Source organism: Canis lupus, chromosome 20, assembly GCF_011100685.1.
Source record: "Canis lupus familiaris isolate Mischka breed German Shepherd chromosome 20, alternate assembly UU_Cfam_GSD_1.0, whole genome shotgun sequence".
NCBI classification, from domain to species: domain Eukaryota; kingdom Metazoa; phylum Chordata; class Mammalia; order Carnivora; family Canidae; genus Canis; species Canis lupus.
The window spans coordinates 26,339,591-26,353,391 of record NC_049241.1 but is presented as its reverse complement, the minus strand read 5'-3'; the positions used below and the strand labels follow the sequence as shown (position 1 = coordinate 26,353,391).

Genomic DNA, 13,801 nt, shown 5'->3' with positions numbered 1-13,801 from the left:
AAACATAGATTCAGTAGCTTCTGATACCATTGAGTGGAAAGAAAAAGTAAAATATGAGACCACAGAGTGATGACTTGAATACATTACTGATGAAGTGAAAAGCAACATTTAAGACAATGACCCTCTAAAGGCATGGGGTGCTAACAGTAAGAAGAGTACCACTGCAGGGGATTTTTACCCATTGGTCTGTGAAACACATTCCAACCTTACAGATAATGATATGCTATCATTCAATTGATAGGATGATTAAAATCACATCAATTGCATGAGTCTGATTTCAACACGTTTGAAAAAAAAAAAAAGCCTGAGTATTTTTTTTTTTTTTTGAAACATAGCCTTCTAGTCCATTGGATAAATCCATGGCAAAAGTTTAAAGAAATATTGGGAAAAGGCAATTTCTTTCAAAACCATATGTGTATACAAAGGGCAATATTATCTGTAAGCAGAATAATGATATATATATATAGTGATTTATATTTATATATATAGTAATATATATAATATTTATATATAATAATATTTATATTTATATATATATAATTTCTTTTCAAAAGAGAGTTAACAGATTAATGCTACAGGACAGGAGGGCTTCCAATGCAGAAAAGAGGACCACATGAGTTAACATTTGGCTGACCTTTCCACATTAAGTAGAATGAATTTATAACATCGGGGTGCCATTTTATTATGCTCTACAAAAAGTCCTATGCTAAAGGCACTGAGTAACCTAACTAGTTACATAAATAAATATCCCACCTCAAAGACAAATGCAGGTGATATGGAAAGTCATTTAAGACTTGGTTATCTGTAAAATCAGCATCTGGTGACCCATTGTTTGTCTTGGCCAGGCAATTACAAGCTAACTAGTTTTGCCGGTAACCGAGTTTCTAAGATGACAGCCCACAGGCTGAACCTGACTCAGATGTGATTTGTTGACTTGTGGGTTTTGCTCCTTGTTGCTGTGCTCTTAAAAGTTGAACATGAATGGCTGAAATGGAACACTTGCTCTCCTCTTTGCAACCTTGCCTGTCGCTCTATAATATCTTTTGCCTGGGTGACAACTTTAATTTCCTGGCAAACCCCCTGAAGAGATTTGAGGGTTTTGACCACTGCTATCTAATTTCCAAAATCACTCTTCAACTCTAGCATGACTGTCCTGTTAATCCCAACTACTTCATAATCTTTCTGCATTTCACCAGTGGAAGGACAGGTTTTTCCATAAGAACTGTAATGGTTCCTGGGTGAGTGATATAATACTATATAAATCTTTGGGAGGAAGTTAAGTTTCTCAGCAAAAGTGCAGAATTACCTTGTTGTTCATGCTATAGTCTAAATTGTTGATCTGCTTTAGATTGGCTTGGAAATTTTAAGCTGATTAAATGAAATGTCAAGACTGGGAAGTATCTCGATTTTAGCAAAATGGGCATATCACCACTAGACATGAATTAGCCTAAAGAATACATCAAGTTTTAGGAGGTTCGGAGTGGATTTAAAAAAAAAAATAAAAATTGAGAAGGCTGAGAGAAAGTGAAATGCCCCAAGGCATGTTCATTTTTATTCTGTAATGAATAGAAAATATACTGCAGTAAAAGCAGCATTAATGATTCAAAAACAGCTGGAGATATTGAAACAGAAATTAATCCTACTTACCTAACTCTTGAAACTAGTAAAAGCCAAGGTGGGGTTGAAAACTGGCACCTGAAGGGAAATGGACTATTGGTGCAAAGCACCTGTGACCAGGCATTTGTAGGCCACTCACACACAAACACAGCAGAGCCTCTACGTGGCAAATCTCTCTAATTAGAAATAACTGGGGTGCTGGTTCCTCAGAATCACCGTAAAATCTGAAGTGTGGACACTTTTTAAGGAGAGATAGTAGTATTGCTTTCAAGGGCAAAGACTCACAGCAAATGACTCTTCAAGGACAGGAAGGTCCCACTGCATCTGCTAAAGGGTAAAATCATTTGTAGCTGGCACATTCATTACACACCTGGGGCTGCCACTCAGGTTGTGTCTATCACTGTAAAATAGTTTGATTTTTAAAAACTATATATATCTCTATCTTTTCTAGCCTGTTTATGTGATGGTTTTCTTCAAGAATGGTAGGAAAGAATTTTTTAGCCCAAGCTCTCTCCTGGGTGACAAATTTCATAATACCGGTGTCCACGTATTGAAGCTGTCACAATGATCTTAAAAGTTCTTAGTTATAATTGGAGAAAAGCTAAAAACTAAAACATGTATGTATGTATGTGTAAAATGTATTCTTGCCATCTTTTATGTTTATGTAACTTTAAATTTTTTATTATGCTTGGGACACTATGTTACATTTATTTCAGGTGTAAACATAGTGATTCAACTTTCTATATGCTATGCTGTGCTCACCCCAAGTGTAGCTATCATCTGTCACCGTCCAACACTACTACAATATCATTGTCTATATTCCCCATGCTATGCCCTTTATTCCTGTGACTTCTTCACTCCATAACTTGAAACTCATATCTCACTCTCCCTTTTATCCATTTTGCCCATCCACCTCCCCCCACTCTGGCAACTAACAGTTTGTTCTGTATATTTACAGATATAAATCTGCTTTGTTTATTCATTTGGTTTTTTTTTTTTTTTTAGATTCCACATATGAATGAAATTACATGGTATTTGTCATTCTCTTACTTATTTTACCTAGCATAACACCCTGGGTCCTTCCATGTGATTGTAAATGGCACGATCCCATCATTTTTTATGGTTGCATGATATTCTATTATTTTATATTTTATATATACTACATCTTCCATATCCATTTGCTGTAACTTTCTTGATTGAAAAGACTGAATTCTAGGAGGCAAGTCTGGCCTCCAACTGTTTATTTTGTGTTTTTCTTCCTAAGTGTATTGGGAAGCTATGGGCATCAGGACCAGGGTCTTTACTCACTAATGAATTTGGTGGTGACATTTAAGCTAAGAGAGAATTCATCTGGTAGCTCTGTTTTACAGATGATAGATAGATAGATAGATAGATAGATAGATAGATAGATAGATAGATAGATCTCTAAAGCTATTTTGGATGGGAGAACTATATTCATACCCAAACCTATTTCAACATCAACTCTTAACCATAAAGGAGTCTTAATAGAATTTCTAAGACCAAAGCACTTGCTGAATTCCATGCCCAATGATTCAAGAGTGAGGTGCTTATGAAAGAACAGATTACTTCCGTATGTTTGCAAAGGTCTTTGTGTTTGGTTTGGGTCAATGTACACACAGCTTGCTCAGAGATCCTGAAGAAGACCTTCTGGGGCTCTCTAAAGAGGAAAGAAAAGAACTGACCTCAAGTACATGCTCAGTCCCACACCCTGAATGATAAGCTTTATGTTTGTAATGTGTCACCTTTTCTATGAGCCTTTGCTGACCACCCTATTTAAAATTATACTCCTTCCTCATTAGTTTCTCTCCTTAGCCTTTATCACTTTGCACTATAAAATTTACTTATTTTATTTTTGTCTTCTTCTACTAGAATATAAGCTTAATGAGGTTAGGAAATTTTGCCTGTTCCTCACTGCTTTATCTCTGATGCCTAGATTGTCCAGGCAGGTGATAAATACACACCAATCAGTGCTGAATAAGTGAACAATTGAATATAAACATCTACGCATATAATCTAATTGTCTTGTGTGCCAATGACTCTGCATCAGGAAGACCTGGGCCAGAACGCTAACTCTGCCATTTACAAGCTACGTGGCTTTAGACAAGGGACAATCTCTGAGTCTCAGCCTCTTCATCCCTGAAAGACAGATAATGATAGTTCCTTCCCCATAAGATTGTAGTAACAACAACAACAACAACAACAACAACAAAGGACATGTCAGGATGCCCTTTAGCATGGTCTTAGGCACTCTGTAGAGATACTGAAAGTATTGACTGCTATTACTGCTGCTGTTTTTATTCTTGAACCATAAACTGATGCAGAATACAATCAGCACGTAGACAGAATTCCAAGTCTACATATTTCTTCCTCATCTTTTCTGAGAACTCTGACATAGAAGTAGGAAGAAACTGATTAGTGAAGAAGCTGCCTTACTCTTGCTCATGTTTTGCAAAACCATCTCCTAGGACTGGGGAGCAAGGAAGGCCTCCTACATGTGACCCACTGAAGGGCAGGGTGCAGCAGCTGGCCTGCCTGCCACTGAGTTGTGTGCTTTGTAAATCAATAGGGCATTTGGGTCTCAGGCTGTCCACTCTGTTACCCTCCTGAAGTCTTAAATACACTTTAAAAGCAATTATTTTGCTCCTAGCTTTGAGAAGGAGGACGTGAAGAGAGGCCTGGCTGAGGCAAAGCTCATATTTCAAGGCATGTCAGGGACCAAGATCGATGACGTGCAGATAACAGTGGAAATGGATGTAAAACATAACCTCAGGTAGACTCATGGCCAGGCCCACACAGAGTTCTCCCCCTGCTTCAGAATCAAGAGGAAATGGAGCCACAGCATTCAAAACAGGGACAGAGTGCTACAGAATGAAAGAAGTCTCAATGACACCCACTATTCAGAGCTCCTGGGTTAATAGTTAAATCTTAGTACCATGCTGCACTGCAGTTTTGTGCACACAGAGCCTGCCAAATAATGCCTATTTTCTTACTTGGTATTCTCTGTGTTTAAGTGCATTAATATTACCAATAAAGGCTACTTTTTAAAAGGCCTCATTCTGGGGCCTCTGGGTGGCTCAGTCAATTGAGCATTTGCCTTTCACACAGATCATCATCCCAGGATCCTGGGATTGGGCCCCACATTGGGCTCCCTGCTCAACAGGGAGCCTGCTTCTCCCTCTCCTCCACTGCTCCCCTGCTTGTACTTTCTCTCTCTCTCTCTCTCTCTCTCTCTCTCTCATTCTCTGTCAAATAAAATAAAATATTTTTAAAAATTTTAAATACATAAATTAAAAGCTCTCATTCTATGTTTAAGAGCTTGTTTGGTGCCTTGCAACAAGCAGTTGAAATAGGAAGTACTAATTCGTGTGCCCATTTCACAGAAGGGGAACTAAAGAAGTTAAGTCACTTTTCTGTGATCGTAAAGCTAGTAAGTAACACAGTCAGAATCAAAACCTAGGTCTGATTCCAGCTCCTATATAATTAAACACTCTGCTCTGTATTATAACACCACAAACTAAATTAGGTCCCCTATAATGCTCTCATAGCTCCTTGTACTTTTCTTCATAGTATGGAATTAAATTTGTAAACAAATATGTAAGTATGTAATTACTTGCCTAATAGGTGACTCAATATTAGACAGCACATCTCTGTTATTATTTTTGGAGATCACTATATTTGCAGCACAGAGCACAGACAGAAGAGAAGCTCAGAGAATATCTGTTGAATATCTGAGTAAAGATTAAGTGGACATAAGTTGAGATTTCAGGTCAAGATGGAAATTCATTTAGTTTTTTAAAATGAAAAAAAACCACAACTCATTTATTCAGTGATTTTCAGATACCCTTCTAAGGATAAAATCAATGTGTAAACGTTTCTAATAATCCTTCACATAGATATTCTGCAATAACATGGGAAATTCAAAAAATTCTACAGCTTACCCATTTATCGTTCGACTCTTCCACTAAATGGCTGCTGAGTTGTGTCTATCTTATACCCTCTCACCTCTTTTTCTTCTAGGTCTTCGTAGACACTCACCTAATATTTGTGGCATGAACCAATAAAAAATACTACTTATCAGTTATTGTGATGTTTTAATGAATAAGAATGCTAGCAATGTCCACAATAGCCAAACTGTAGAAAGGGCCCGATGTCATGATAAAGAAGATGCGGTACATATAGAGAAAGAATGGAATACTACTCAGGCATCCAAAAAATGAAATCTGACCATTTGCAACAATGTAGATGGAACTAGAAGGTATTATGCTAAGTGAAATAAGTCAATCAGAGAAAGACAATTATCATATGATCTCATTCATATGTGGAATTTAAGAAACAAAACAGAGGAGCATAGAGTAAGAAAGCAAAAAATAAAACAAGACAAAACCAGAGAGGGAGACAAACCATAAGAGACTCTTAATCACAAGAAACAAACTGAAGGTCACTGGAAGGGAAGGAGGTGGAGGGATGGGGTAGCTGCATGATGGACATTAAGGAGGGCACTTGATGTAAGAGCATTAGGCGTTATATAAGACTGATGAATCACTGAACTCTATGTCTGAAACTAGTAATACACTTATGTTAATTATTGGATTTAATTTTTTAAAGACAATAAAAATTAAAATGCTAGCACCTTTTTAAATGCACATAAATCTTTTCTAACTGATATGACATTTGAGATTTTCAGCATGAATTACTTTGTGAATTAATAACACACAACACAACAGAACAATGTCAATCCTCTTCGAGGACAAAACTTTATGGTCATGAACCCAGGCAAAAGAGAAAAAGCCTTGCTGTTTTAGTTTGGTTTTCCCAAACAAAGTCGGGAGGTAAACCACAGCTTCTGACCACGTATGTAAACATTTGGAAAACTGGCTGAAATTGCTTACATGTAAACAGCAAGAGATTAATACGATGCTTTTGAAACTGACTTTAATGAGTCCTGAGAGATCTCACCACACAAAAAGCTAAAATCATTGTTCCCAGAAATTAATAAAAGGAAAATAATGTAATAATGCATCATATTTTTCTCTTAGCAAAACAAAACAATAACAAAGACAGCAATAAAATGGACAAAACAAACAGAACACAAAAGAACAAAAGATGCTGGAGGGGAGGAGTGGTGATGAAGTATAAGTATATACATGATATGAAACAGGACGAAAAGCATTCTGGTTCAATGATAGGAAAATGCTGAATGAAAGATGGGATATGATGAGGGAATGAAGGAATAGAAAGAGAATAGATACAGAAGCAGAGGAATCCAGCTCCCGGCTGGTGAGTCAAATGCCGCAATAATCCCATTTTAATTATACGTGAGTCTCATCTCTGCTATTTGTTTAATTTTATTCTCCTCAGCAAATACAGAGACAGCTGTTTCCCTTTTGACACAATTATCTTTGTCTAGAAGCTTTCGAAATGTCCCTTTGAAAGGTTTGCAGAACTTACAAGAAGCCTGAACATATTAAGTGGCAGATCTTTTGGATTTTAGACAAGGAAAGCATTTTTTTTTTCAAGGCCGTAAATCTGAAAGCCAGAGTATCAGGGATGATAGAACAAAACACTTTGAAACTCACTTTCAAACTCAAAGTAGGATGAACTGTAGCACTTATTTGGTGTTGGAAGTCAGCAACCTGGACATTAGTTTAATTATACTGTGAGTGAAAAATTGACCCAATGTGTTCACCCATGGGCTGACCAGCAACCAATCAGGCTGTCATTAATGAGAGTTTGATCTGAGATATTCAGAATCTCTAGTCAATTGCTGATGGCACTGGAATATAAAGTCAAGTAGATTTTAGGATGAGTGGTCACACTGGCCATGTCAGTAAAGACACCAAAAGAGAAAACTAAGGAAGTTAGTCAAGAGAGGGAAAGATTAAAAGATTAAAAAAGGGTGATGGGGGGAGACCTGAAGGAGACAATAAGGCTAAATGTGCGGCCTCAGAGATATAGAAGTATCTTCCATCCCTAACCACTTGCCACCTACTATCTCACAAAGATTTGAAATCCAAATTTGTGACATATAGTGGTCAGTATTTCTAAGCACCAATCCAAGGCATTATCCATACACTGTTTCATTTCATCCTCAAACCACCCTATGAAGAACTATTATAATTCTTATTTTACCAATGACAAGATTGAGGCTTAGAGAGATTTAAGTAATTTGTCCTCCCACAGCTCATGATTGGTGACTGGTAGCAAAAGGGTTAAACTCAATTCAGTCTGACAAAGCTCACACCCTCAAACCCAACTATATTACTTGTTGTATCCATCAATGACCTTTCCCTTTACTTGCACAAGCTTGAGAGTTTCTCTTTATAGAAATCAGCCACCTCCGATTAGGACAAAAATGCAAAACTTCAAGATGTTGGAAAAGGAGGAAAGCTCACTACATACTGAGGTTATGACATGGGTCAAATCATGTGGCCCAAAAGCCCATTACCAGCTATGGAGACCATGAAAAGATCAATGGTTGTCAGAGGATTGTGGGTAAGAGGGATAGATAGAACGCAGACAATTTTCAGGTCAGTGAAACTATTCTGTACAATACTGCAGTGCTGGCTACGTGTCATTATACATTTGTCCAAACCCATAGAATGTCCATCAAGGGTGAACCCTAATGTACACTATGGACTTGGTTGATAATGATATGTCAGCACAAGTCCACTGATTACAGTAAGTACACCCTCTGATGAGGGATGTTGCTAGTGGGGTGAGTTGTGGCAGGGAAGGGGACAGGGGGCATTCAGAAGTCTCTGTACTTTCAACTCAGTTTTGCTGTGAACCCAAAACTACTGTAAAAATGAAGCTTACTAATTTTAAAACATTCTTTTAGGTATAAGGAATCCGCTTTTAAGTATTTTTTTTCTCCCCAACTTTTTCTTTTCCAGATTTTTACACTCCCCAAGTTGATTGATATAAAAGACACTTTTTGCTAAGCTTCGTGTCCTGTTGTTCTCTCCAAAAAGTGTGCTAACACTTTTTAAAAGATATGAAGTAACTTAATATAATTTCTTAAACTGGTTAAGAAAAGGATAGGGAGAGTATATTTTCAGTAATAAAGCAAATGAAGCTGAGGAGTCAGACGCCTATGTTTACTACCAAGTAAAATGTCAGAGGGCGTTTACATTTGCCAAATTCTTTGTGTGTATCTCTAAAGCTGTCCAGATGTATTAGATGAACACAGCATGACAATGGTCATACTCTCTGCTCTATATTTCACTTCTGCATATTGGATTGGCCTGAATATAAATGAAGGCCAGAATGTTCATTTAAATGCAGTACTGGGTGTGCCTTTTGAACAAGCTGTCTAAGAAGGATATCCCTTTCCACACACTGGATTTTCCACATTTTTTTTCCTTTGGCTAGGTAAGGTTTCTGTTGTAAAGAAGTGAAGAGAAATTTGAAGGAAGCTGAGGAGAGGGGAAAGAATATCCGATTTCAGCCTCCCGTAGTCAGATGGCTAGCTTGGGCTAGGCACTGGCCCGATGAAATTGAAAACCATATTATTTACATCACACGGTAAGTAAGGTAATAATAAGGTTGTAAGTGGGGTAGAGATATGGATTATCATTAGTATCTTTAAATGCTTCTGGAATTTGTTGGATGATTCTTGGAAATTGTTTCCAGGAAGAACCACTTTAAACATCACTTTAGTTGAAGGGGAAAAGTGGTTATTTACCATGTACACAGTACTTCCTTTCTCATGTAATGATCTTTTTTTTTTTTTAAGATTTTATTTACTTATTCATGAGAGACACAGAGAGAGAGGCAGAGACATAGGCAGATGGGGAAGAAGGCTCCCTGCATGGAACCGATGTAGGACTTGATCCCCAGACCTGGGATCATGCCTTGAGCTGAATGCAGAAGCTCAACCACTGAGCCACCCAGGTGTTCCTCATGATAATGATCTTTACAATCTTACTCTCCCACTTTGGATCTTCTGATGAAGAACCTAACAGAAGGTGCAGGACATGAAGCTCTGAAGGTGACTACAATAATAGAGGCTACCCACTCGCTCTCTACCACAGAATCTTCACCTCAGGCCCCAGTGTGGATGTGGAGCAGGTTCACTCAACAAAAGGGAGGACAATAAGAGAGGTGCTCCTGCACCATAGCTGGGTCCTGGCCTATAGAGTGCAGAATGGGAGCAAATGGGGATAAGTTTACCTCCTTGAACTGGTAAAAATTATAGGTTCCTTGTCCCCATCTCTCATTCTTTTATTTGTTCCGAACATCAGAGACAAGTTTTTCATAATCTTTTTAGAGACATACACACAGTTATATGAAATAACCTTTGTGAAAGAATGATTTGTAAATGAAAGAGACTTTCAATGGAGAATATGTGGGTCTATTCAATGGTCTCCTCCCTGTTAGCAGGTGAACAGCATATTTCTAAGGAAAGATGCCCAGCCGGAGAACATATGCTACAAACTGTGATAATCAGTTCCTCCTGAAAGGAAATAAAGCCACTAAGCCAAGCCAGGATGTCTTAGTACCAAAGTAGAGAATTTTATAGAATGAGGTATGGCAGCATGATGCTGAGGGGAAAATACGAGAAGAGGCGACAGAGATCATCCACAAACTAGGACCGCTAGGCAAGCAGGGCACGTCAAGGCATAGTGACAGAGTGTGCAGGAAAACCCAAAAATGAATAAAGGGTGTCATGGTGAGCAGGGCGGGTAGCTACAGCATCTCCAAGAGCCTATAAGTACTACAGACACTTTGGCATGAAACTTTTTCATGCCAAAGTGGAGGAGTGGAGAAGGCTCCCAGCAGGCATCACATAGCTCTTGTCATCTTGGGGAGTGGTAATCAATAGAGGTTTGAACCCTGAGAGATGAGGATTAAGACTAGGAAGACCATGGAATTTATCATCCCAACAAGGCCAGGACAATTTGGAAGTTAAATAAGACACTATTAATAATTATACCAAGCATAAACCAGACTGTCTTGCACAAATTGGGACATGCGGGCTCTCTACCAAAAGCAAACAATACTTTTCCAAACCATGCCAAGCACGAGTTGGCCCTGATCAAGCCACGGAGGCTACAAGTTAGGGCTCTAGAGTCAACTTCTCTGGTCTGAACACAAATGCTGCTGCTTATTAATCATTTGCTCTTGGACAGGTTGTTTAACCACACTGTGCTAAGATTTCCCACTTGTAATAGCAGTATCTGCCTCACAGAGTTGCTGCAGGGATTAAAGGAATTCGTTTTCAAAAGCTGAGCATGGTGTCTGGCACATAAAAGTCACTCAATAGGGGCATCTGGGTGGCTCAGTTGGTTAAGCGGTCATCTCTTGATTTCGGCTCAGGTCATGATCTCAGAGTCGTGAAGTCAAGCCCCACATGGGGCTCTGCCCTGAATATGAAGCGTGCTTAAGATTCTTTCTCTTCCCCTACCCCTTTCCCCTCTGCCTGCTTGTGCTCTCTCTCTCTCTCAAAAAAAAAAAAAGTCACTTAATAATAATGTCATCATCACCATATGAAATATGTGCCAATATATGTATGGTGCCTGGAACCCCAATAGAGAAGCATTTAATTTAAATGCATGAGATAGGAGAAAGGAAAGGTTTCAAAAATTTTCCTAGAAAAAAAGTGATAGAACACTTGATTCAGTATGACAAAAATCTTATTAATTCCAATCTCACTGATTTTCTTAAAAAGTTCTGTGGCTACCTAAACAAGTGTGAAGTAAAGTGACTGATGCAAAATGTATGATTATCATGTTTGTATAAATGCTCAGTAGTCCAGATTACAGTGGAAAAATCAAACTCTAATAGAATGACATTTCTATGTCTCAGAGAACTAGCAGTTCTGCATTCATCCTTACATGTTCTACCATTTTGTTAATGCAGGAAACCCTAAATAAGGAAGCAAGGCTTTAGCCAATCTCAGAGTCCCTGACTAACCGGGAAATACATGCAACCTCCCTCTTTCATTTTGGTATTTCAGGACCTCAGTCTGACCTACCACCATTTTCATTCTTTAGCCTCTTTAATTTATAAGCATTCCTTCTGATAACACCAGTTAAATTTCATCCCTGATGATAGGTAGCATTTATTAAGCAATTACTGTATGCCAAATGGAATGCTAAATGTTTCATGTAAATTATTTCACTTAAACTTTGAATGATTCTATGATCTTGGAGGACTCAGTCATCCCCATTTTATAAGGAGAGGCCCAAGAGAGGTAAGTAGTCACCCTGGGTCACTGACCTAGGAATCAAACATAATTCAGTCTTAACCCAAACTCAAGCTCTTAAGCCCTACTGTAGTAACTATACAATTAGCTTCAGTCTTTGTGTTCTCAGGTTATTCACTATGAACAACAGTAGATAGACCTACACAAGTTTTAACTATTTTTCTCCCTGGCCAGTATTTTTGGATTCACAAACATACACCTCTCCCCAACATTGTCATCCCCTCAAGTGATACCCCTCCCCCACCCAATGCCTAGTTTAACCTCACAGTGGAAGATTTTACATAAAATCTGCTGCTCCCTTTACCAATAATTCCCCTGCCTTACAGAATGTTCTCTCTCCCTGCCTTACAGAATGTTCTCTTCCTGGCCACAGAAAGAAGGGATCTGTTTGATTTTAATCACTCTCCTTACAATCCCAGCTTAAGGGGATACAGGTAAAAACAAGAAAAGGAGTCAGCTGAAAAGACAAAGTTCTTGGCTCCAAATTAAAAACAATTCTGAACACTCCATATCTGAAAAACGTGCACATGATCCCTGGGAGGGCTTGGAAAAGAGCTGGCCTCTTACACTAATACATCAACTGTCAGTCTCTTTACACTAGAGGTTTAAAGACACACGCTGTTCTCGTTATGGAAGACGTGTTCTTCAGGGTACATCTGTAGCAACTTACCACTATTTCAAAATCAGTTGCAAATTTCATTTAGGTTTGGAATTCAACATTTATGTATTTTTTAGGCATATAAAATGATCTTAAATGAGAGGATATGTATAAAAACCAGTGAAAAGTTAAGTCTGTCTTTTTTTTTTTTTTTTTTTTTAAGAAATAGAATACTAGAGGGGAGAGGCAGAGAAAGGGAGAGAGAGAGAATCCCAAGCAGACTTCATGCTCAGCATGGAACCTGACACCGGGCTCAATCTCACAACCTTGAGACCATGACCTTAGCATAAATCAAATCAGAGGCTCAACTGCCTAAGCCACCCAGACACCCCTAAAAGCCTCTTATAAATACAAGTATTGTTGTTATTAAAAGAACATTAGCTATGTAATACAAGTCAATCTCTTATACAGTATACACCCAGAGAAATGGGTTATGCCTTTATTTTTTTAATGTTCTGTTTAAGATTTTTATCGCTTCTTGGACTTTTGGCTAAGATCAAGTGTAGTATCTGTTCTTATCAGTATATTTAAGATTTTTTTTTTCTATTTAAGATTTTTTAAAATATTTCAAGTTTTTATTTAAATTTTAGTTAGTTAACATATAGGGTAAAATTGGTTTCAGGAGTAGAGGGTTTTTTTTATTTAAATTCAATTTAGTTAACATATACTATATTCTTAGTTTTCAAGGTAGAATTTAGTGATTCATCAGTTTCATATAACACCCAGTACTCCTTACATCATGTGCCCTCCTTAATATCCATCACCCAGTTACACCATCCCACCTACCTCCCCTCCAGCAACCCTCAATGTGTTCTCTATAGTTGAGACTCTCCTATGGTTTGCTTCCCTCCTTAACTTTCAGTAAATCTGACTTTAAATGAAATGCATTATTTTCATATAATTTGTTTTATCCTCTCAGTGTTGACATATTTTAAATTAGTGAGTGAATCCATAAGGTACTGAAATGAAGCAGTGTGGTGTCCTCCAAATACAGTCACCAGTTATCTGTAATGCAACTGACTAGGATAAGATATGCAGAAAGTAACTCTTTATTATTACCTGTATGACCTTTTCAGCTCAGGCCACACTAATTTGAACATTTCAATTATTCAGCCAAGTCTGTGCTGAAGCTTTTCTTTCTGTTCTCTGTGGTGAAACTAGTTGTTTAAGCAAATGAAAGTATAAGTAAAATAAGAGCTCAGAGGAGAAAGTTTAAAATTTTTTATAAGTTTTGAATACATTCCCATTCAACAGAACAAGAAATGTAATAATTAAATATAGGCAATCACTTATTATCT

General features: G+C 37.9%; 1 protein-coding gene and 1 pseudogene across 21 annotated transcripts in view; one reads left to right on the top strand and one right to left on the bottom strand.

Annotated features, from left to right (window-relative positions):
• LOC100683963 (60S ribosomal protein L27-like) overlaps positions 1 to 13,801 on the bottom strand; it is a 232,079-nt gene that overhangs the window by 169,496 nt on the left and 48,782 nt on the right. The gene's annotated exons all lie outside the window — the stretch shown is intronic.
• On the top strand, positions 12,974 to 13,055 carry LOC119864825 (annotated as a pseudogene).